The sequence below is a fragment of the Varanus komodoensis genome, unplaced genomic scaffold (genome assembly GCF_004798865.1).
Source record: "Varanus komodoensis strain SLA01 unplaced genomic scaffold, ASM479886v1 scaffold64, whole genome shotgun sequence".
In the NCBI taxonomy this organism is placed as follows: Eukaryota; Metazoa; Chordata; class Lepidosauria; order Squamata; family Varanidae; genus Varanus; species Varanus komodoensis.
The window spans coordinates 2,709,836-2,735,848 of NW_025336273.1; the positions used below are offsets into that span (position 1 = coordinate 2,709,836).

The 26,013-nt window shown below is 44.9% G+C and overlaps 1 protein-coding gene and 1 long non-coding RNA gene across 6 annotated transcripts in view; one reads left to right on the forward strand and one right to left on the reverse strand.

Annotated features, from left to right (window-relative positions):
- NCOA1 (nuclear receptor coactivator 1) overlaps positions 1-26,013 on the reverse strand; it is a 265,366-nt gene that overhangs the window by 230,050 nt on the left and 9,303 nt on the right. The gene's annotated exons all lie outside the window — the stretch shown is intronic.
- On the forward strand, positions 19,171-24,249 carry LOC123033634. Its single transcript, XR_006416619.1, has 3 exons — positions 19,171-19,610; positions 20,916-20,919; positions 23,507-24,249. It is a non-coding gene; the product is annotated as an uncharacterized LOC123033634 (long non-coding RNA).

Sequence of the window (26,013 nt, forward strand, 5' to 3'; positions counted from 1 at the left end):
ACCTAATCTAAACCACAATTAAGTAATGATGCCATGTGAATGGCCCTGGTTCTGGTGACAAGAGCATGAAGTGAGATCCTTGCACACCAATTTGATTAAGGCTAAAGAATTGGAGAAGTTGAAACAAAAGGCCAGCTCAAATGTGTAGCAATAGCATGGGGTTGGAGAGAGAACCCGCTTCTGAATATGGTTCCCTTGTCGTAGAAGCTGCCCATGTGCTTATTTTACATAATAGCATAAGAAAAGCCCTGCAGGATCAGACCCGAGGTCCATCCAGTCCAGCACTCTGTGCACGTGGTGGCAACCCAGCCGCCCACAGGATCCCCCCGCAGGATGCGGGCAAGGCCTCCTTCTGCCCAGCTCCTCCACAACTGGCCACCTCTGCTGAAGGAGGGAGCCCATGGCCAGCAAGGCTAGTAGCCACTGACAGCCTCGTGAATCTGCCCAATCCCCTTTCAAAACCATCCAAACTGGCATCCAGCACTCCCCATGGCAGCAAACGCCATAGTTTTACTATATGTTGTATGAAGAAATCCGTGGTTTGATTTGTCCCGTGCATCCTACCTATCAGCTTCATGGGATGACCCCAGGTATGAGTGCTATAGCAGAAGGGAAAAAGGTCTCCCTCTCTACTTTCTCCACACGATGCATTATTTTAAACACCTCTGTCCTGTCTCCCCTTCCTCGCCCTTTTCCCAGGCGGAAAATCTAGACAATAGTGCCTATGGAGTAAAAGGAATTTCGAAGCACAAGCTGGTGCCATATGAACAGGGCACCTGGCTCTCAAAGCCACTCTGGACCCCAGTTCAGTTCTTGGTGCCTCTCCTAACACAGTGAAAATAGAAACTTGTTTTTAAAAATAATTGTTTCCACATTCCAAAAACCCAGTTTCTCTTCAAGAATCACCATAATCTGAATCGAAGAATGCTATCCCCCACCCGCTTTAACTGCTCAACTGAACCACTGCTGGAATCAGATAAGCTGAGCTAAACATGGCTTTTATATGTCAGGGAAGAACTAATGGATCCATTTCTCAAGCAAAAATGCATGCATTCACCATTCCCAATGCAAGCATTTCATTTTCAGCCCATTTTAAAATGAGATGCTCTACTCAGCCCAGATGTGGCCCCGTCAAGCCACCGACACTCCATTTTCGTTCTTGTGAGGATGGGGCAAAGCCGAGACTGAACAAAGAAAGGGACAACAAAGAAAAATAGGACAGAGAGAGAGAAAATGAGAGAAGTCCAGCGTTCAAGGTTCCATAATCACAAACTGTTGCACTGCTGGCCATAAGAAGGGTTCTATTTATGGGAGCGTTTTAAGGAATTTCTTCTTTTGGGCATGTGTTACAACAAAATGACATGTACCCGGTGTTAAGAATGAGCACCTGTGTAAGTAATACTTAATTTATTAGTGAATTAACACAGTTTGGTGGTCACATTTGCACTATTGGTTAGGAAATATATTAAATAATATCAGTGGGGATTTTTATTAGAATCAATGACGAAGCAGCCTTGTCATGCCAATTTCAATCACAATATAGAGCATTTTATTTGAAATCGCCTTGATTGAAGTCATACTGTTTGCCGACAAAGATCGGAACGATTTCCTCCAAACATCTCTTCCTCACTTCACTATTGTCTCCTGTGCAAGATGCCTCATTAGGGGGCCACAAAGCATGCAGAGTCTACAAAGATAGGTGTACCCTCTTGGGTGATATCCTACTTAGACTTTCTGAAATAAGCCTATTAATCCGCCGCTAATATATATCCCAGGTCTAAACAGATGCACTCATACTGAGAGTCCCCAATGTACCAAGTTATGGGCACTTAAATCTCACAATATGCTGTTTTAGGACTGAATATTCAAAGCAAACTTGTCTTAGACGCAGAGCATAAACAGCCCATTTTTAAAAAATGCGAAGCACAAAACCAATATGATGTTGGTCAAGCTATATTTGTTACCAATGCCATAGTCTGTTGATTTGTTTTAGGTTTAGGTTATACATTTCCAGACTTACAAGGCTCCTAGTTTACTTTTTAGTAATATGCCACTTAAATTTGTAATCCAGGCATCATAAAGTAGGTTGAAACCCATTTTTACTTTAACTGGAATGATCTTTCACCTAGTATCAAAGTTATAAGCTTTAAGTAATATTAGATAAATTTGACAAATATTCATGCAATCACCTTGTCAAACCTACCCTGATTAAAGGACACGGACACGACAACCCAGCAAGAAACCAGTCCGGACAAAGTGCTTATCCCACTTCCCTGGCCACAAACTGCACTTTGCATAAGCCAGTTGCAAATCCACACCGTCGCCCATCTCAGACTCTTCATACGTAAAAATCACACTCCGAGAGTGCAGTCCTTCAGGACCGAAAAATAACAAAGCGGAAAAGAAGTCATTTCAAACGACAGTCCATTTTAAAGGTGCACATTGTTTGTCTGAACATGACAGTGAAAGTAAGCACGACCTCATTACTTTCCTGCCATTTTAAGCCAAATTTGCAATTGCAGTTCCCTTGAGATGCCACTAGTCCAGAGTCTGTGGTCCCATTACTGCCTTGCCTGTTTTTCATAATACAGCATTTCTTTACAGTCGCACTGTGTACCATGCTGCCCTATTGATGCGCCCTCTCGGTGCCATGCTGCCTTCCCCACTGTAAGCACCCCCCCCCAAAAAAAAAACCCTGTTCACAGTCTCCTTATAATGGACACTATCACTTAGACAGGCGCTGGGGCATGGGATCACAGCGGAAAATGTATCAGGCCACCTGAACGCCAAGCAAAAGGACAAGTGGTCCAAATTCAGTTATTCCTCACCTTCATTTTAATCCAAGCATCCTTATTCCAAGCTATTTTTAGGCATTCCTAAAAGCTTAATTTTCCAATAGTCTGTACAGGCCTCCAATAAATGTAGAGATTTTGCCCAACACGATGTTATCCTGGTGGCACATCCTGAGCAAGGGGCATCCTGCCCGCCATATTAATGATTCCTGATGTCGTAACCAATTTATACAAAAAGCCACCAGGCTTAGAGTCTTATGATATTTAAGTTATCACACCTTAGTTTAAGACCTAAAAGCCAGATTTATTCCGCCTTAACCATTATCTAGGATAATGACCCTTTTTATATTGTCAATAATTAGGCCATATTTTATACGTCGCCTGACGGCAGAGCCGAGTGGTGATGGCAAACCCCCGAGGCTTTGCTGCGGCAACCACAACCCCTCAGCAACACTCTCCCTTTCCTTGGCTCAGAGAAGCTTTTTGCACACTGCTTGCATGGATTGCAACACTGCATTCCAACTTTTCTTTGGCAGGCTTCTCTGACACATGTATTGGTTTCTGTTGGTTTATCTGGCGCATGTATGCCTCGTCCATTAACCAAAGTTTTCAAGGCAACTTGCTATTTGAAATAACTTAACAAAACAGACAAGACTCAGGCGGACAGAATATTGGAGGCCAGGAAAAGTGGCACAAAACCCTAGAGGTCACAAGCATGATTAACAAGCCATGTCAAGGAAGCTATTAAGAGAACAGAAGTCTTCCTTCAAAAATTGGAACTCCTGCTCGCAGGGAAAAAGACAAGAACAAGAAGGAACTCGAAGTTGCACAAAAGAAATGCAAGGTGACAATAACAGCCCCCAGCCCCCAAAAAAGGATTTTGAGATGCTTATCACATTATGACCAACGCTATTCTTTAAATACACCAAAAGCAGGAAAATGGCTCAGGAAGAATGAGCAGATCACTGCATGACAAGGTCGAAAAAGGAACACTAAAGAGTGTAAGGAAAGTGCAGAAAAATCTAAACAATACTTCGCATTGGTCTTCATAGCATAAGATTCAGGGCAAACACCTTGCCTGAACTGCTATTTTCAGGAAGCGAGTCTGAGGAACTGATGCAAATAATGGTAACAAAAGATAAGGCCTTAATGATAAATTGAAAATAAACAAATTGCTGAGTCAAATGGTATCTGTCTAAGAATCTGTCAAGACCTCACATGTGAATACCGCTTATCTAACAAAAACATCCCTAGTATTGGTCCCTATACCAGAGGACTGGAAAGTGACCAATGTAACAAGTCTTGAAGAGGAATCCGGCCAGAATATGGGAACTTGCAGGCTGCTTGGCTGAACATCCATTGCAGGCATATTGGTGGAAATCTAATGTTTAATTATCACACAAGAGAAAAGAACAAGTTCTGCTGAAGAAAAGGCATCATGGCTTCTGCAAAGGTATATGCTGTCCCGCTGACCTTTTTGTGTTCTCCGAGCGTGGTAATAAACAGGTGGGGCGTGTGATCTGGCAGCGATTCTTAATCTGGATTTCCAAAACTTTTGGCAAGGTTCCTCATCAAAGACCCCTGAATGAACTTAGCAGGCATGGAATAAATGGCCAGTTCTTACAGAAGTGGGAAGGGAACACTACAATCCCCCAAGGATCTCTGCTGGGACTGGTGCCTAAATGATGCAGACACGCGTAAGGTCTCGGTGTATAAAAGGTCATGTTAAAGATTTTTTATTGTTCACCACAAATCCAATATTTATCAATGATAGAAAGAATAAAGGTTGATTTGTTTATTGCTACCTTAAAGAGAAAGGCTGTAAGACTTTCTCTTTAAGATGCCGTCGCTGTTATGTGCTATCAAGTCGTCTCAACTTACGGCGCCCATATCAATGAAAGCCCTCCAAAGTGCCCAGTCCATGCCAGCCCTGCTCAGCTCTTGCAGATTCAAGTCTGTGGCTTCCCTAACGGACTCAAGCCATCTCATAGTTGATTTTCCTTTTCTTCTTCTACCTCTGACTTTTCCGAGTATGACGGCCTTCTCCAGGGAGTCTTGCCTTCTCATGATGTGCCCAAAGCATGGCAGCCTCAGTTTCATCATTTTTGCTTTGAGGAAAGCCCTGATCCAGGATCCACTTGTCTTTCAGTCAGTCCAGAGTATTTGCAAACCTCTCCTTCAGCACCATATTTCGATTTCTTCCTGCCAGCTTTCCTCACTGCCCAGCTTTTGCACCCATACATAGTGATCAGGAATGAAATACAGTACTCTTAAAAAACCCTGTACCACATGAAGATGTGCATCCAAGAGGAGGAAGGTGGGATGTACTTGAATCAATTCTATATATTAAAAATTAAAAGTAGTGGACGAAGAGGTCTTTACTGTTTCAATGCACTTCAGAAGTTGCTCAGATACAACCGTCTTCTCACTGCAAAACACAGCACAAAAAAGGAAAGACCTGCCCACCCCACAAACCAAAGGAAGGGCAAGCCCAGGGCAAAGTGAATGTGATTGGCTATCAAGGCTGGCCAACAAGCAGGGAGGCCGGTCTCTGTACCGGCCTGGTTTCTAGTCTGACCTTAGTCATCAAAGCAATAGCAAGAAGCATGGAAACTTAATGCACTGAAAGATAAAACAGGAAGACAGCCATAAGGATACTGAATGTTTAAAGCCAAGGAACACATCCCACCGTCCATTTGGTCCACTTTGCACAGGGAGCCACAGACGGAACGCTGCTTTGTGTTCCACGTGGCTGGTAAGTTGTTGGTGCAAACCAAAGCAGCCGACCCTAACAAGCAGGAGAGGGCAACTATGCACACAAGGCTGTGTGTGGAAATTGGGCTTGGCAGCCCAACACAGTTCAAAGTGAGACGCAAATATGACTTGTAAAATTCATCCAGCTTTCATCCCAGAAAGTAATTATTCATCATAAGTGAAGACAAAGAATGAATTGTGTTGGCTGTCCTCTCTCGTGGAAGCACAAGAGTGCCCTCTCCCCAAAGAACAGCAAGGGTGCGGGAGCCTAGAAAAGGGAGTACTAGAGGAGAGCAAAACTAATAGAGATGTGCTAAGAAAGCAAAAAGGTGCTGGCTTGGTCTTGGCAATTTAAGAAATTGCCTTTCCTGAGCAAAAACAAACACAGCAATCACCTCCGCTTGCTATTTCCAAGGGATTCAAACGGCAACCAAGCCCCAAACTGTAGAGAAACACACTCTTAATAATATTCTGGTTAATATTCCTTTAGGAACAAATTAGAATATAGCTGCTACCGGAAATTAGCCTTTCAAGTAGGTTAACGGAACAGGTCTTTCTTCACTTTATTAAGCTATCACAGTGCTCGTGTAACTATTACATAACTGTCCAGCTGACAGAGCCAATCTGCATTGGCAAGATTTTGTCAGTGTAGGAACATAGACAAGAAGCACGTTACATTCCTACACGGCCCAACGGCAGAAGCAGATGTGTATTTTACTTCTGGCATAGTCCAGGCTGGATACAACCACACCAAGCCAAGAAGGGGGAAAGGGGAGGCATACTTAAAACCCCAAACAGGCAGAGCTTCCTCTCTTCCCCCTGCAGATTTCGGGCCATGATATTGCAACAAGGACACTCAGTTATAAGAAACCGGTCACCCTGACCAGTTGTATTGATCTGGGTAGATATTCCCATTTATAGCAATTGGCATGGTGTCTCTGGATTCTGCAGCAATACACAAAAGGGCTGATTCATCTATCATGTTGGCTTTTGGAGGAAGATGAAAGTCACTATGACCCCGTTAGCTACCAACGCAAGGAGGGACTTACCGATGCAAGGGAATGTAAGAGCAGCCCTGCAAGACCGAGGCCCATGTAGTCCAGCATTCTTTTTCCCACAGTGGCCAGCAGAGACCCATGGGGAACCCACAAAAAGGGGATGAAGGCGATCACCCACTCCTGCCGATTTCCTCCAGCAGCTGCATTCAGAGGCAGGTCACCTCTGTCTCAGGAGGTAATGTAACAACACAAGGAGGTTCCTGCTGGATCCATCTCGCCCGGCAGATTTTTCACACGGCAGCCAACCAGCTGCCCACGGGAACCCACAAGCAAGACAAGAGTGCAACAGCACTGCTGTTCCCCAGCAACTGGTGTACAGAGGCATTCAGCCCTCTGGACTAGGAGCCACTGACTGCCTTCTCCTTCAGGAACTGGCCCAAAGCCCTTCTGAAGCTGTCCCACTTGATGGCCATCACTGCATCCCGGGGAAGTGGGGAAAAATGCGCACCAGCAGCTTACACGCTCCATGAAGCCCTTCATATCATGCTGTACAGTCATCAGGACTAGCAGGCTCATGCTGCCTGAATTTATCTAATTCTAGCAATGTTCAGACTTTCAGTTTTGAGAAAGAACTTGGTTTAAAAAATATTTTGGCAGCAGAATAACGTTTTAAAAATTCATTGCATTTTTCAAAATTTGCATTAGTACATAGTGCTTAGCATATTTCGCTTCTTCCATCACCGTGGTTTTACCCTGTACACATGTAGATGAACGTGCCAACAACAATCAGAGCGCACAAAAGCACATGCCACACAGAGGCTAAAGAAAGATCAAAAACGGGTTCTTTTAAAAAAATACAAGAATAGGCATAGATTTTTGTGTAACTTGTTTTCCGTACGGCATAGGTACTTGCTTGCTTTTGTTCCTTCCAACTAATGCAGTTGTGTGAAATTCACAAAGGTTAAAACAGGGTCCAAAGAGAAGCTGGTTCACCCTGGAGCACGTGGGCTGAATTCACAGGAATCCAAAACTCTGTTTCATCCACCTCGGATTTTCTGACACCCTACCTTGAAGTCATCTCAACAAGCAGCCTCCCCGTCCCAAGGCAGCACATTCCATTCATTAACTGAGTGCTGTGTGAGGAACCGCACTCTTCCTCCTGAACTGAGTATCATGAAGGGAGGAAGGAAAAAAAGCTTCTATCAACCTCCACCACACAGTGCAAATTTTATAAGCCTGTATTAGGCCTTCTGTACACACAAACGCACATGCCCCGTACCTTGTTTCTTATTTTCTATACTGACGGCTCAAGGGTTGCAGAACTGCCATCACTGCCAGTATCTCTGTGAGATGTTCTCTTTTCCCTGCCCCATCGGTGTGGTCACGGTTACAGCTAACAAGTCCTGCTAGTTTGTGAACCCCATTCCCTCTGCTGGGTGCACATCAGCCAGATTCCCCCAATGCCTCATGCAGGCATGTCTTGCGGTACATCTGAACCCAGGCTTATGTGAGGAGCAGTGACTCTCAAGGAGCTCACAGGCTGCATTGGATTCTTTGATGTGTAGGAAGGGCCTATAAGCCTATACTTTCAAAAACGGGGCAGGAACCCGTTCCCCCTGAAAAGGCTGAGTTCTGGTTGTCTTCCTCTTGTCAATGGGTGTGGTTGTTTTTGCAGGGGTCTGATGCTTTTGAAAAAGCAAGAGCTGTGGTACAGTAACCAGTGCCCGCCACTGCTGCATGTCCTGCCCTCAGAACAAGCTAGAGGACATGCATGCTCTTTGGAGAACGTGTCTGCCTGAGGAGCAGGTTGTCAGTAAGGCTCTCCAGCAGCTGAGCCGGCCAGACGCAAATGCCTGGCTGTGGACATCATCCTCCGAGCCAGGCACTGTGGAGACTGGAGAGGTGTCCCAGGAAGCGACTTCTCCCCTGGAGCAGCCCGTTAGCGTTGGCTAAACAGAGGGCGACAGGCAGCAGCTCCAGGGACTGCCCTGGGTGTCAGGTGTACCAGGAGTTCACCCATGACACAGGCCATCTCCTGGCGCATCCACAGTGCTGGGTTATGAGGTAGAGGAAGGACCATCTTAGAAACAGGTGTTTATATTTGGCGAGCTCCATGAAGAGCCATGCTGGCTGCTTTCTCCTCTGGCCACTCCGAAGAGACCATCTGCCCTACAGCCTTCCCTGAGAAGATTCCCGAGAGGAGAAGCTGGTCAGCTCCCCCAAAGCAACCACCTGTCTTCTCTTCAGCCCTGAGTGTGCCCTCAACCAAAGAGCAGGCAGCTGCTCTGGAAAGCCGCACCAAGGACCCTCTTACTCCAGTATGTGTGGGACAAGATAAGCCACAAATCCTCCAGGGTGGGGGGAGTGTGTGTCTTGCTTCCCTGCCCCCATGGGAGAACAGCACTAGGGGGATGAACTCTGATGAGCGCTGGGAGGGGGGTGCTGAGCATATCAGAAGTGGGAAGTCACCCAGGGAGGCCGCTGGACCACTGCACACACATGGGGTCAAGGCCCACTAAAAGAAGATAACAAAGAAGCCGAATGCATGCTTTGCATTGGTCTCCCCTGCAGAAGAATACAGGGCAGCCACCAGGGCCTGAACTGAGGTTTTCAGGAAGGGAGCCTCAGGAATCGAGACGAACAGCAGTGACAAAATCTTATCAACAACTGAAAGTTAATAAATTACCCAGGCCCAGATTACAGAAACTACGGAAAGCGCAGAAGGGGACTTTTTGGTTAGACAATGCTGGCACCCAACAGAATCGTGCCATGGGGTGTTTGCGGGAAATTCGGAACAGAGAAAGGACTTCTTCATACAGGGCATAGTCAGACTACAGGATTCGACTGCACAAGACGTGTGGATGGCCAAGCATCTGGTCAGGGTTGTGTCTACCAGTTGCTGGAAAGTGTCCAGTCGCACCCTCGCCCTGTGACTGGGACAGCTGGTCGGACGTGGTGCGATTTGAGCTATGCCGGACGAGACGGACGTTGGTCTGGTCGAGTGTGGACTTTGCATGGCCTTCCTTCTGTCATGTGTGTTGCTACGTATTTCTGTGCAAGAGTGTGGGGTGACTGGTGTGCTAACTTTCTTTAACTTGAAGAAACCCTCTTGCTCTTTTGAAACGCCCTGAAGGTACACAAGTGATCAATTCCAATGTCCCACAACTTTTCTTTGCTTTCCCTCATTTTTCTATCTTCGTTGTGAGAGGTGGGGGGGTTCTTTTTAAAAGCGTCCTGAGACCGCAAGATGAATTTTGGGATGTGCAGAGCATCGTCAGAATTCTACCACTTTGCTGTCTTTCCTATTTTCCCTCCCCGCATGCCATTTTCCCCCTCCCTCCCCTTTTTCCTATTTTTCAGTCTGCTCTGCACTCATGATCTTGCAGTATCTTGCCTCAATTTGCCTTTTTCTGTTTAAACAGGTTACTGGTGGATCCGTGGGCTCACATGTGGTTCTGCACCAGAGTAACTCACTACCCCCCCCCCCCCCCCGATAAACTCTGAACTCACCATCTCGACTCTGGATGCCTCATTTTCCCTTTCTACATGATGAGTTCCCTTTGTGGAACAGACCCCTTGGAACTCCTCTGGTTAGCTGCCCCATCATCCGCCCCACCGGGTCCAAGGAGCACCGGCCACCACTGGGAGGAGGTCTGGGAGGAGCTGGAAAGGGGCGCATACCCAGTGCACCTACACAATGGCGCAAGTGACGATTTCCCCGTTGCAGCAGCCTCAATCGCCACAGCCAAGCCTCTTGCTGCATCTGTGCAAACAAATGGTCATCCCTGGCTTGAGGCAAGATAATTCTGCCGGGAGGAACACTAGCGTAACTAGTTTTGCTGCCTGTTGCTTTCCTTTCAAAGTCTTTCTCTCCAGATCCTTGAAGAGGACTAAAGCAATCAACAACAAGGGAAGGGGACTTTTCTTAGTAGACCAAAGAAGACTCTTTCAGATGGGCTGAGCCAGTATTTCGGATGGCAAAGGTCGGGTGTGTGCCGAGGCTTCTATCTCAACACGGGGCCACCACCCTTCTAACTTCTCCTCACCACGTGCCTCTTCACTCCCACCTTCCTCTGGTTCAAAAGGACCAGAAGTGGCTGTGCAGAAAAGCAACAGTCCCCTCCGTTCACTTATTGCTTTCTCTGTGGTGGAAAGAAGAGCAAGCAAAGACAGGTATGGAAGGAACAGCGTTGTCTAATTGTTATATTTGTATATTTTGTTTTTGTTGTGAGCCGCCCCGGGGCTTTGTTGCGATGGGGGTGGCATAAAAATGTTTTAAATAAATAAATAAACCCCTGAAGCCAGAACAGGCAACTGATGGGTCAGAGAAGGCTGAGAAAAGAAACGGGGTACTGCAAACTTTGGGATGGGGAGGCATCCCAACCTAACCCTGGACAGGCTGCCTGGCCGGCCTACTTTGCCTTTCAGAACCCAGTGGTGGCTTTCAACACCCAAGCACATGGATTCTCCTTCATTTCAGCATGCTTAAGGAAATGCATGGATTGATTGTTCAATTGTATTTTTATACTGCCCAATAGCCAAGGCTCTCTGGGCAGTTAATGAAGGTTAAAATTAAGCAAAAGTTAAAAAGGCATGCACGTGCACACACACAAATTTAAAAGAACAAAACCATAACAGCAATTACTATGATTCAGCATAGAAGCGTAGCAGTGGTACAGAATAAAATGGAATATATAACAAAGTTACCAAGTTAAACTATTAAAATACTGGGAAAATAAAAAGGTCTTCACCTGGTGCTGAGAAGAATACATAGTAGATGCCAGGTGCACCTCTTTGGAAAGCTCATCGCAAAACCGGGGTGCCACAACTGAACAGGCCCTCCTCTGGTAGCCACTCGTCTCACTTCCATTGGAAGCTGCTCCCAGAGGAGGAGTCTCGAAGATGCCCTCAGGGGCACACCTGGGAGGAGGCGATTCTTCAGACAACTAGACCCACTATCTATCCTTCATCCAATTGCAAACGTCTCTGATCTGACAGACTATTCTGGAGTCTGGGACCCAGAGGGCTACATGCCGCACTGAGTATACAGCCTGGGCCCCAACTCTGGCTGATCTGTTCATCAGTGTCCAGGCCTTCACAAGAAAGAGCACAGAGTCTCATTTTGTGAACACCAAGACTGCTAAGAAACAAGCCACGTTTTCTGCACCAAAGCGAGAGACACCCCCCCACACACACACACAGAGGCATGCGCACCTCCTGCAGTTCCTTATGAGGTGCCCCAACTGGTTCCACATTGCTTTGAAAGGACGGCTGGGTCATGTTACATACAGCATTTGTCTACCACAGCAATAAAGATTGAAATTTAACCTCAATATGCATCTATAAAATGACAGCTACAAAGAACAAATCTCCTGACTTTCTGACAGAAAAATTACCCCTGCTCAAACTAAATGTGCCTGAAGGAATTTCTCTGCAGCAAAAGGCTGCACCGAAAGACTAGCGCATAAATTAATGATTCTGAAAAAGCGTGCCCACAACCCGAAAAAATTCCCATCCCGCACCTGCTTGCCTAGTTCGCAAAGGACGCCACCCTTGAATACGAGACTGGAAGCTGGCCTACTGGTCTGCTGCTGTTAAGCTGCGTGCGAGGCAGCCTTCAAAGCACTGCTATACAACAACACAATCTCACTAAAAATAACACTAAAACATGCCACACTTGAGCACAATAAAAACCAGTCCTGCATGCCAACACCACGCACAAGCTGTTCCTTCCTTTGCACCCCCCGAACAGCGCTCGCTCGCTCGCGCGCTCTCTCTCTCTCTCTCTCTCTCTCTCTCTCTCTCTCTCTCTCTCTCTCTCTCTCTGGGTGCCTTTGCAACTTGTGCTATTGAACATGAGCTGCAGCGAGCTGGACACAGAGACAGATTTCCACTGAAGCGGAAGAGCAAGCTACTTGGAATGGTTGTGATCTTCTGGCAACCATTCTTCAGATCCCCATTTTTCCCTGGTTTTAATACTGTGATTCTCTGTGGCTGTGATTTATTTTAACCTTCTGAAAAGCAGGTTATAAATAATTTCAATAAAATAGATCGAAAACTTGCATTCCAGAACAGACTAGCATGAACCCAGCACTGGTGTCATGAATCCAAATAAGTTGAAATTCCCATTTTTCGGAGAAAAAGTACATCCCAAGAGGTACCATGGCACCCATAAACCGCACCACTGATCAAGTTATTCAGCAAGCAGGAAGAAAAGCAAAAGCTGCTTCCTGCCCCAGTCCAAATTTCTTCCATCCAAACAGACCTACCCCTTTGTTCCCCCCCTTCTTCCTTCTTCACTCCCAGCCTTGCGATCCCCCCCTTTCCCCATCTTGTTCTCTCTCTCGCAGTCTCCTCCCTTGCTGGCTTTCCTCCTCCCTCACTTCTAGCCTTACTTTCTCTATCACTTTGCTTCGCTGCTACTTCTCCCTCTTTAACCCCTGCAGAAGCCATTATGTGTCTAGCCACACACATCCTCCCCACAGCAATTTCTCAGCCTCCAAAAGTGCCACGGCCAGGTCCCCAAAGGTTTGGGACCACTGCATACAGATCTCACGGGAGAATGAAAATTGGACAACTGTCCAGCTGAAACATGTAGTGCCACACTGAGAGCACACACTTCGTAATGCAATCCATTCTGGAGCTGTCGCCCGTTCTTCAAGAGACTGATTATTCAGCCATGTTTACCTGCATCTCACAGCTCAAACTTACTTCAAATCCCAGTATAAGGTCCTGGCCAGCTTAAGGTTCTCTGAGGCAGAAAACTACTCTGCTAACAAGAATGCTATGTATGTAATTGCTGCTCACTACAAAGGGAGGACAGAGCCATATATGCAGCTACAGGCCTGTGCTCATCTTGGCTAATCAAACCGAGCTATGATAAAACCTGGTTGTCGACTGAAGCAAGGAGAATTGTGGGCCAGATTCACAATGGACTGTGTTGCAGAGCGTCTGGATGTCATGCATAATATTACCATCCAATCCATGCCTCTCTTAGACAACAGGAATCCTAGTTTCAAAAGAAGAAGGGGGCGGCAGAGGATGAGGTGGCTGGAGGGAGTCACTGGGGCAGTGGGTGGACTCCGGGGGAAGGTGGAGGGCAGGAAGGCCTGGAGGAGTGTTGTCCATGGGGTCGCGGTGAGTCAGACGCGACTTCGCGACTAACAACAGCAGCAACACATCCAAAATACTGGCAGCTTTTCCCCTGATCTTTTCCTGTGGATTTTGGTATTTTTGCTATATACACTGTATTTTTCTACTATTTCACAGTTTTTTTGTCCACTTTAGTTTCTTTTTTAAAAGATGAAGGTGGTATTATAAAGATCCTAAGCATGCAACACGCAGGTAGTTCGAATGTTGCTTTAGGTTTATGACATGGCACTTCTGTTCCAAGATTCTATCACCTTTACGGTTATAAAGATGCCTGAATAAGCTCCACACTCAAGAATGTCTAATGATTAACTTCCAGAAGACCAAAACTGTAGCCTTTGGGACTTGGACAAGTTCTCAGAAATTGTGTAATAACAACAATCCCATTTTAACAGGAAGGTAAAAAAGAATCCCCTTCAAAAGTCACCTTTGCCCCGAGAACCGGTGATTAGTCCCATAATGATTCAGCAGAAGTCATGCGGACTCCATGGGATGGTTCAGTGCTCAGCCAACTGGACGGGGGCATCCACGCTCCAGTGCCAAGTCCCCTCTCCAAACATGCTCCAAACACACTGCTGGAATCTCAGTAAGTGGCGACAATGAAGGACGAGCGGAGCAGCAGAACTAAATAAATAATAATTTAGAGCTACTGCATCTTAACGGGAGCATCTAGTCCCCGCTACCCCGTAAGTGCTCCGTGAGATCTAATTGGAGTTTCTTCAATTTAATGACGCCTGATGGCTGCTCACCGAGCGAGCCACATTTTACCAAGTGTCATAACAAAATTAAAGCCAGCTGTGACGAGCCAGAGCACCTGCCATGTACTTTACATTTATACAGCACCGTGTTGATATGTTTCTTGTCCACAGTCATTTCCACATTCTCGCAGTTTGCTTCTTTATATCACAGTTTATAACCTACGCTGTCTGGCATTGCGAAAAAGCTAAAATAAATCTAATTACTGAGCTGCTTGTGGGATTCTGGTGGTGGACAGAGGCAAATACATTCTGCTTGTTTTAGAAGTATTAACATACGGTTACTGCACGTTCTGCACTGTATTATATATATTATATAATGAAATACGGCATCGTCGTTTATGGTGTGCAGGGGTTCCCAGTGGATCAGCCATGGGCACACTAACGGTGCTTCCCCAGTAGTTCCCAACAAGGTGCCCACAGTCACCCTAATTTTTCCTATTATTTTTTTATATATGCACACACGTGTAGTGATATAGAACCATATTAAATGAATAATAAATGAGTATGAAATGCACGGAACTTTCTAGCAACTTTACAAAGGCATTATCAAAAGTTGATCAAATATCCAAATTAATATCCATTTGAAGTTAACATCTATGTGTCACCCATTCATACAGTGAAATCATTCTAAGTCCTCATCCATTACATTAATTGTAGGTGAGTTTATCCTTTCAATGTTGTAATATCAGTCTTTTAGCTGTCAAAAGGGCATAGGGAATCAATTTCCCCATCCATTTTTTTTTTTATTTCCATGAAGTGGTAAATAAATTTAAAAAGTTGTACTTCAGTGAATATTGAAAGACTATTCCAGTACAAAATTTATTGGTGTAATAACCTCCTACCAAGAAACAAATACTGGACGTACCAAAACAAATGTTTAAATGAAGCATTAGCTGAACTGCATCACCAGCAACTGGCTGAATTATTAAATAAATATTGCAGTATCCAAAGCTTTCACAGAGTAAGGCATAGCCTAAGGTCCAACAGACTAACAAGCAGATGCCAACTGGGATGATGCTCAGAGTAGTTTCTTGAACACCCAGATGCTTCTAAGGGACCAAAGAGTTTAGGAAACTCTGTAGTGCATGGAAATTATTATTATTATTATTATTATTATTATTATTATTATTATAACATTTCTATGCCGCCCCTTGCCGAAACCTCGGGGCGGCTTACAACATGATAAAATACATTGAAATACAATAGTACATAATAAATTACCATTAAATATAACAATACAAAAAATACATTGATTTACAAATACAAAATTAAAATTATCAGTATAAAATAAAAATATAGGAGGAGAAAGAGAAGGAAGAAGAAGTTGCCCAGGCCAGATCATATGTTTTAACAATTGAAATGATGTTTAAATAAAAAGGTCTTTACCTGGCGCCGAAAAACCAGTAACGACGGTGCCAGGCGGACCTCTTTGGGGAGTGAATTCCATAGGTTGGGCGCCACCGCAGAGAAAGCCCTCCTCCGGGTACTTACTCTCCTAATTTCTTTCATGGAGGGTTCCCGGAGAAGGGACTCTCCCGCAGATCTCAAAGGGCGGTCGGGCATATACGGACGTAAGCGCTCGTTCAGGTAGCCAGGACCCAAGCCGTTTAGGGCTTTGTAGGTCATAATCAACACCTTGAATTGGGCCCGGGCTTCAATGGGAAGCCAGTGAAGCTGACGGAGGACTGGAGTCATGTGAACATAACGCCCAGTCCTCGTCAGCAACCTGGCAGCTCTATTTTGCACCAATTGAAGTGTTCGGACTGTCTTCAAGGGAAGCCCCACGTAAAGCGCGTTACAGAAGTCTAGGCGGAAAGTCACCAGCGCGTGTGTCACCATCGCCAGGCAGTCGTACTCCAGGTAGGGGTGCAGCTGAGCTCCTCACAATCTGCTCTGGTTTTAGCCACCCTATATAGTGTGGTGCCATGAACAGACTTGGCCGCTTCACTCCTCACTCCTAATGCCAGATCATGGGAAAGAAAAGAGCAGCATTTGGTTCTGTGATGCATGTGAGACTCTTTCCATGAAGAAAAGATGGGCATGTTTTAATTTGAATTAATTCTATGCCACTTCATTGAGGGATTTGAGTTTTTGTGCTTTACTTTTTTATCCTAATAACCATCCCTATCACTGCTTATCGCACGCATTTCCCACAACAAGATGCTGACAGAGGCAAAAATGTATTCCAGGAAATGTGGCCAATTCAAGAGTTTAATCCAGGTCTCTGGGGCCTAAAATAAAACAGAATGACAGAAGTCTTTTCCTCTGAACCAACTAGTGCCATTACCTCTCAGGCTATGGAAGATGGAAAATATCCCATTCTTTAAGATACTGGAAGGGAAAACCAGCCACACTGAGTACAGAGGGGAGCAGAAGTTTCCAGAAGTACATTCCAACATCCAGATAACTGTTTCCCACTGTATTGAACAACCAGCACGCACATCATACTGGAATTTTCATTTCTGTTTTTAGAGAGCCCTAAGTAAACAACCTCTACAGAAAATGCAACTGCTTTCTTGGGTTTAAACTCACCCCTATTAAACTGTCACTCTAACTGAAGGAGCCACATATCCTCTGCCTGACTTTGATGACGTCATTAGTTCTGTAGCCATCAAGATGAACGAGAACTCTGCTGGCCAAGCTTACATATTTTGTCATTGGTTGTGCCTGATTCTCAAGGAAAGGGTAAGACAGTACATCACTAATCAGTCCAAATGCTACGAGAATGCAACCCTGGTCAGGCAAGAAACTGTTAATATTGCTGGAAACGCAGCTATTGTAGGAATACATCCAGCTTGCCGATGAACCCACGATGACAGTACAAGCATTCTGCTGTAAACAGAGAGGAACTGTCAGCAGCCCGGCAAATGTCAGCATGGCTTTTAGAGGTTTATGAACAACATTCAGAGATGTCGTAGCCGCAATATTTGACTCTAAATTCCCTTTTCATGTGTTGGTGCTAGTGCCTCAAATCTAGTTATACCGGTGACACTGAGAGAGTAACCTGATCTAACAGGGACAGTTTGTTCTCTTCATCACCTTCTATTGATTCTGTGTCCTCTTTCCTCCCGAAGAACGGCAATTTAAGGACTCGCGTCAAAACTGCATTGTTTTCCTTGCTCCTCTTTGGCTCACCAACTTTTCTTGGCACCAGAGGCCATATCCAACAGCTGCAGCTCCAACCACACTTCCTTGGGAATAAGTCTGGGCAAACCCAGTGGGATTTCTGAATAAGCACACACAGGATAATGATGAAAACACCTCCTCGATGAGCAACAGGGTGCACCTGAGACCCGTGAACGCCCTCTTCCCAGGTGGACTACTCCAGCATGCACGGCGGTGCTGCCTTACTGCTTATTACTACACTAATTTGCTAAAATGGGCTGCGCCGATATATATTTTTAAAAAATCCATGTCCGTGTAAAACTGCACTTCTACCCCCACATGACAAACCGTGAAATACTTTTCCAAAAAATACGAGAGTGCTGCGGGGAGGGGAGAGAGTTAGGAAGAGAAATCACACTTCTGGCAGCCTGCTAAAGCTCCTCACCTTGGAGAGACAAGGTGTAAAACATTCAGGGAGCTATTTAAGCACGGCGCTCCGTGCGCTACCGTGACTCAGCAGACGCAGGTGCTGGATGCGGTTTCTCAGCCTGCACACCCGTCCGCCAGCCCAGGCTCTAACTTTGCTTTGGAGGCCTAAGCACTTTTGCCTCTTGACATTTTGCTGTTGTTGAAATACAACTTCACTTTCGTTGCTGCAGGGATGCTCAGATATGGCCTGGCACAGCTTGGTGTCTTCCACACCTCTGAGCAGAAGTCCTCTCTTGTTCCCAGTTTTGCAGGGAAACATGGTGTAGAAATATCTGCCATTTTAATTATTCAGCACTTTGTGGACTTCCTCCCACCCACCAGACCCTTCCATAGTTTCAGCTCATTAGCAGACTGCAAGTTATTTTCTTTAATTCAAGACTGAAAAGTTTAGCATGTGCACATAATTTAAATACACATTTAGAAGCACTCACTAGTGCGCACACACCAGATTTAGCCACAAAAAGCTAAATGTGGAGTACAAGATTCAAAGCCTGCTGAAACTGGATGAGAGAAATACAGGTTTAAAATCTCTCCACTCAGCCATGAAAATGCACTGCAAAGAGGATAAGCCCAGCCAATCAGTCCAGCCTACATCCTAAACCTGTTGCAAGGCTGAGATACTTCTAAAGGCTCCTTCGAGGACGGGTAAAGGACAACACTTCACAGAGGACCAAAAAGCCAGACCCTCTGGATACTCCCTGCACCCTGTTGTGGTGAGAGTTTTCATTATTTGTTTTATAATTTTTGTATTGCCCAATAGCCGGTCACAATGCAAAAGATACGATAAAAGTGCAGTAAAACACAGCATAAAATTCCAATACACAAATTATAAAGTGCTTACAATTCCAATATACAAAAATATATGACAGTTTAACATCTAAAACAGTTTCAGGAAAATGAGAGCTCATTAAAACACCTGACATAATCTATCATATGCTATTACTGATGTGAATAGAATTGGTAGAGGATACTTCAGGGACTAGCCTCCAAAGAGGAATCTGATTTTAAAAAAGAAAATGGAATACTTGAAAATCAAGGCCACTAGGTGTACCAACACCACTTAACCAACAAATAGCTGCTGATATACCTACAGAGTGCCTTGCAATCATTAGCAGCTGTTCTGGCAAGCCCCTCTACAAAGCACTCATGGTCTATCTCTGTAGATCCCATTTAACTAATGGTAACTAGAAGCTTCAGGCACATCATGAAAGGACTCGTTGGAGAAGATGGAATAACTCCATAAGAAAGAAACTCCACCCTGGAATTTGGAAGAACTGAGCAGGGCTGCCATGGACCGGATATTTTGGAGTGCTGTCGTTCATAGGGTTGCCTTAAGTTGGAAGCGACCTGACGGAACATACCGACAGCAACTAGAAGCTGCGAAATAAATGCCTCCTTGAACAAGTCACCATAGTCATATTCTAGAGAGAAGCACAAGTAGTGTGGTAAGAGCCAGTGCGGTATAGTGGTAAAGAGTGCAGGACTGGGACTCAGGCGACCTGGGTTCTAGTTCCCGCCCAGCCATGGAATGAACTGGGTGACTTTGTGCCAGTCACAGAACCTCCGTCACCAGGCTATTGTGGTGAGGACAAGATTGAGAGGAAGAGGAGCTTTATGTTAGCCAGCTTGAGTTCCTTGAAAGGAAAAAAGGTGGATATAAATATAATTAATTGATTAATTAAGTAAAACTATCTCCAATCGTTGTGTGTGCATATCCCCAAGCTGTAGCATCTCATAATGAATGGCAAGCTACTCTTGATTTATTGTTAGGGGGCAGAGAAGTGATTTTAGAATAAAACATGCAGAAAAGAACAGCACTGAAAAGGAGAGATTACCTTGCTTAAAATGGAATAGCATGTGCTAGGAATAGCATGGCCAGGAAAAACCCCTTTGAGGGAGGCTCAGGGACCATCAGTTGGCTGTCCTTGCCACCGCTTGGCCAAGGCCTACAACCAGGTGCAGACAGAACTACAATGAAAGGGAAATTCTGGATGCAACTCCATCAGAACAAAATGAACAGAATTATCAGCCACCTGTCAGATAAGCACTTACCTTCCAGACATAATTTCTCTCCATATATCTTGGGCATAACATGTTCTATCAAACCCCCTCCCCCAGCATTATACAACAAGGGACCTTCCTCCCATCAGCCTGTTTGTACTATTACCTCTAATATCCAAAGGGCATTAGAAGCTCAGGTACCATTTGTAGCACAAACTTGACTGCGCGCGTGCGCGCTCTCTCTCTCTCTCTCATTCTCTCTCTTCTGGATGACTGTAAAGATAAACCGATTACTAAATGAATTGCGGCATCTGCTATGAATTTGTTCCAGTAATCCCTTGAACTTTCTTCAAATATTTGCCATCAAAGGGACCAAAGCGATTTTCTATACCTTTGGTAGATTAAATGCCAGCTTCAGCATCTGTAGGGTGCAACGGAAATCCATCTAAACTTTCAGCTAAGAATGATCCAACTACATGTAAAGTTTAGAAAGCTGGGTGGGCAGATTTCCACCTTGTGTGAGCAGCTTAGAACCCGACAGTATATTAACTGGGGTCTAGTGCAAAGGGATGCACAAATCCATGGGGGAAAGAAACAGAGGGTCTGTGAGGAGATGCTCAGCCCCAGATCCATGCCCCACGCAGGCACACACATGCCATATGCTTTGTTTCAGCTGCCTAATTTAGAAAAACACGCCCCTTCATTGCTGGTACTGTTAAACCACTTGTCTGCATATCACCCTGCAAAATATTGGCACTTTCCACTAGGCCCTGGTCCTCAGAAGGCCTCCAGAGGAAAAAGGCTTTCCTTGTGTCCTGGCCAGTGTGGCAAATGCAGCCCCTTTTCTCACCATGTACGTTAACAGTGAGCCAAGTGAACGCAGAATCAAATTCATTTTCTCCCAATGTGGCGGCTCATTAAGCTTCCCACAGAGAGGTGTGTTTTTACTCCCCAACCCTGGGCCAAGCCATGTGTTCAGGCTGGCTGCAAATGTGGCTCCATGGACACCTAGCTATCCGTAGGCCACGCCAGAACCTCCTAGTCACATCCATGCAACTAGTCCTCTTCGCCTTAACCCACCTGTTCCCCATCTCTCTCTCCCCACCATTCTACCAAGTAAAATGGCATCCAAGGTGGCTTACAAATAAAGCAAGATTTAAACAACAAAAAACAAATGCATTCAAGCACACTTCCTTTTTTAAAAAAAAGCAGAAAAGAAACACTATCCAACCTAAGAGATCCAGCTACAGACTAAAGGCCTGCCCCTATAAAAGGTCTTGGCCTGTGGGAAGCAATCATCTCGCCCTTCCCTCAGTAGGGAATCCCACAGGCTGGGGGCTGCCACGAAGAAGTCCCTCCTTCGCATCACCACCAAATGCCTCTCTTTACCCGATCCATTCACTTACTGTGGCTGAATTCGGAACATGATGAGCTGTGTTTCCACATATGGCTCAATTCCTACAGGTAACAATCTCCACACAAATAAACTTTATAGCTGAAATTTGAGGAGCCACCCCAGACCAAACCTGTCTTTGGAACCACCCCCACCAAAAGCAAATGACATTCTGGGTGTTTCTAATCAATCACTCAAGTCAAACTTTTTTTATATATAAATTGGGAATCTGAACATGACCAGAACCAAAACAAAAACAAAAACCAGCCACAATAAATACTGCAAAATACTGACAGCTGTCACAAACAAACAGAACTGAGACTGCAGGCGTTTTGAGCACTGGCTTTCCTTACATGGGAATGCTTTTTTCGCAACCTCTGTGATAACTTTTTAGTTATTTATCTGCCACCTTTTGGTGTGCAACTTGTTTATTACTTGTCTTTACCACCCAACAGCCAAAGCCTGATTTAAAACTTATCAGATACATTTCTAACACTAATAATTACATAAAGGATTAAAATAGTTTATTAAGTGAACGTGTACAGATAGCAAGCATGTATGACTGCTGCATAAATATATTTACATTCTTGGCTACATAAATAAGGCAGGCCGAATATGTGCCTTTTTAAAGGACACCACGAGAGAGACTAATGGGAATGAAAATAATCCATTCTGCACCTTCTTCATAGAGAAATGCATGTGCTGCTGATGGGAGGTCAGCTTCCCCAGAGAGTTGCATGAATTATCCTTGATGCAAATCCACCCTGCTCGCATTTCCTGTTCTGGCATTATAAAAACTGCTTGCAGTCATGCACAAAAGTGGGATGGATTGATCGATGTTCGCCACATAGGTTGGAAGCCTAGTCACCGCACTAGCCATTTAACGCAGCATGCAACTTCTGAGAATACTGCTTGTTTTGGATTTCACTCTCAGTGAGCCTTATATATGTTTAATAGTGCATTTAGTCATTTCTACTACATGGATATAAGCGGGGATGTTTGCTGAGGGTACAGTCCTATCACCTCTGCCCTAGGCGGGTGCAAGACGCCCACAGTGCCTCACCCTCTGCGTCTGATCTGGACGGACGGCTGCCTCCGACCAACTAGAGAAAGAGCCCGGGAGAGACGGACGCTGGTATGCCAACAGGAATAAATGTAGGTCCATGGCCCCGGTCTTCTCTCCGCCCCCACGCACACTGCCGTTCCCCTCTCTGAGGTGGATTTCCACTCCTGGAGGTAGAGGTGGGGGGCAAGGTGAGGGTGGGGCTCTGGCCGCACCGCTGGGGCTCCAAAGACTCTTCAGCCCCCCGAGATTATGCCAGGCAAGCAGAGGGCCAAACCCTAACCCTAACTTAATCATATTGTGTGCCCCTGGCTAGCATTCCATCTCAGCTCTAAATAGCTTTAAATCCTTGATATTCTGATGGTTGGTGTTCTTGCATTCATCAGTAGCTAAGGCATGTTTGACAAAAAGAAGTTATTTAGCTCGCAGCATTCCCAGTCAGTCAGTCAGTCTGACTGGGGAATACTGGGAGTTGCACAAGCTTTTTGCGTCTAAATATGCACAGTATTATACCCTAAAGGAGTGTGCCCCCAAAAAATAAGTAACTGGAAGTAGGCAAGCCTCTAACTTAATAGGTGGCCCTGGAAAAGATAACAGCAGCATGGCTGAAATAGGAAGTAAGTTTGGGCTGGAAGATCTAGCGGAAATTTTACTTTTTAAAGGGGAATGAAAGCAAATGAAGTGTAAATTAGTGAAGCCACAACTTTGCAACCTTATTTATTACATTTATATCTCACCTTTTCCCCCTTTTCAAGGAATCCAAGGCAATTTACACAATTGTTCTCCTTTCAATCTTACCCTCACAAACCTGTGAGGTAGGCTGGGCTGAGAGTTTGTGACTGGCCCAAAGTCACCCAGTGGGCTCCACGGCTGAGCGGGGACTAGAACCCGGATCACCTGGTTCCCAGGCCTGCACTTTTAACCACCACACCACACCACACCACACCACACCACACCACACCGGCTCTCTTATGTGGGCATCTCTGTGGGCATAAGATGGAGAGCAGGAGGAGGAGAATGATGTAAGCCACTCTGAGTTCTTTGATAGAAAAAGGGTGGGATATAAAGCTAACAAATATATAAATAAATGGGAATCAAAGATTATATTGACAAGACTTGTGCAGAGATAACTAACACCTGTTTTTTTTACAAGGGTTATATTATCTGCATAGTATATATAAGTTATTCCTACAACTTCTTGTTTGGTTGCACAACATCGTTTTATGCAGCTGCTGATAACATGTTTTCCCAGTCATTCATGTTTCTACCTAAATCCTTGTTTTTCCCATGTCAGCATCTGCAAAATTACACAGGTAAGAGCAACCTGGGAACAACTACTCCCACGGACCAGTGGATAGCAGTCAACCTCAAAAAGCAAACAATAGTTATTTGCTCAATAAGACAAATCACCAGTGCAGAAGGTAGCCCTTCGCACCCCCATTTTCCAGGCTTCTGATATAAGATGACACAAACAGAAAGCTTAAGAAAAATTTCTGCGTATCAGCACATGAAGTGCACACCTTGTTCTTTTCCAAAAATACCTGCAGTCTCGACCAGCCCCACTTCCTGTTAACAATTACTTTGTTGTTGTTCTTGTAGGAGTCGGTATTTTCATTTGCTACACTATAGTTTCATAAGCACCTTTGATTCTAATCAGATGCAGTTGTGAAAGTGCAACAGAGAGTTTTCCACACCACCACACACAAAAACACTCCTTGTAAAGATCATTCATGGTCTTCTGAAGCGTTGTCTTGTACTTTGTAATTCAAGACATATTGTTCTTGTGACACACAAGGCCGATGCTTCATTGTGGTATCCCTTCCCAAGGCAGTAACATGATGGAACGGAGATGCTGCCAGGCAACACTAGCAGCCGAGATGCTTCCCATATTGTTTTGGTTCTATGCCCTTTCTGTTCAGTAGGATGGATAAAAATCAGATTTTTAAAATTTAAATTGGATTTTTTAAAAATAAAATGCTTTTTGAGAAAAAACCAATCTATAGTCCAATGGTTATTCATCATAAAGTAAGGATTAGTTTTTAATTATCCTGAGTGAGGATACAGAGTGAGGCTGTATGTTCATGCAATGGTTAATTTTTTTAGTAAACGAATTCCATTAATCCATTTACAATGTCATGTTCTTGCAGGCGTTTCTGTAAGATTATTGGGCAATTTTTCTATCTAGAAGATATTATCACAGTTGCTTGGTTTTACAGTTCTCAGAAGTGTGAATTTGTGTCTGCAGAGATCACCTGCCTTTTTTCACAGCAAAAAATGTTATAAAACAAGCATACAGAGTTGAGAAAAAGACCTTCATCCCACTGTTCCTTTGTAAATCTATGTACACAGAAACAACTTAAGTGCTAAGTTTCAAAAAATACAATGAATAGAAGAACATTGCTGTGAGTGGAATAAATCTTCACAAGAAGCTAAGTGTGAGGAGGCACAAGTCTTTGGATCTTTTTGTGTATAGCCTGAAGTTTATCATATTCTTTCCCTGGAGGAGGAAACCTGTAACAGCAGCAGGCTGTAGAAGAGATGCAAGTTTGGGAATATATTACTACAGTTCCTCTACCTAAGGGTAAGACAGTCATGCAAGCAAATCATGCAGAAAGCCGTGCTTTAAGCTAGCCTTACCAACTAGTGATTGAGATCAGATCCATCCTGGTAGATCAACAGCATTCTCCAACACAGTGGACCCCTGGCTTCAACCAGAGCTTACTCCAGACTGCACCATTATACTTAATCATGCATCACAGAAAAGTACCTCTTCCAAGATCTTAAAGTCAACTGGAAACACTGGTTGAACTCTGTATACACACAGGAATCCCAGCTTTCATTATAGCCTCCCTTTCTTCCAAAGCCTAGAATGAGAATCTAAATGCATCACCAAAATGGTTCCAGAACATGGTGCCCATCTCTCCCTGCCCAGTGTTTCCTGAAAACCCAGAGTTGCTCTTATTTATCAATTCGTTTGTATTTATATCATGTCATTTTTCCTGCATGGAACCCAAGGTCATTAGCATAATCTTGCTCCTCGCCTCCATTTTATCCTCACTACAACCCTGTGAGGTAGCTAGGCTGAGAGTCAGTGACGGGCCCAAGGTCACTTTGCAGCCAAGCAAGGACTAAAACCTGAACCACCCAGAGCTCCCTGCAGTGCAAGGTTGGAGAGCCGAGACTGCCAGTGCTGACTCATGAGTTGGCAGCAGCAATTGCCACTGCATGCCATGGATCAAGGCCAAAAGAGCTAGCCACCACCGCCTGCAGCAGGGAATGCTTCCGACAGCCCTCTTCAATGCCGTTTGACAAGAACTGTAAGGGGAGCGCTTGATCCACAATGAGTCAAGCCACCCAGGTTTAGACAACATGAAAATCTATTGTGGGCCAAGCAAATTCTACTGCGAGTCATGGCTTGTTAGCGAGGCTTACAGCCCTGCAACCAACCACCCTGACAAACCCATCCCAGGTGTGCTCTACAGTCCAACAATCCACTGCGGCTTATAAGCTC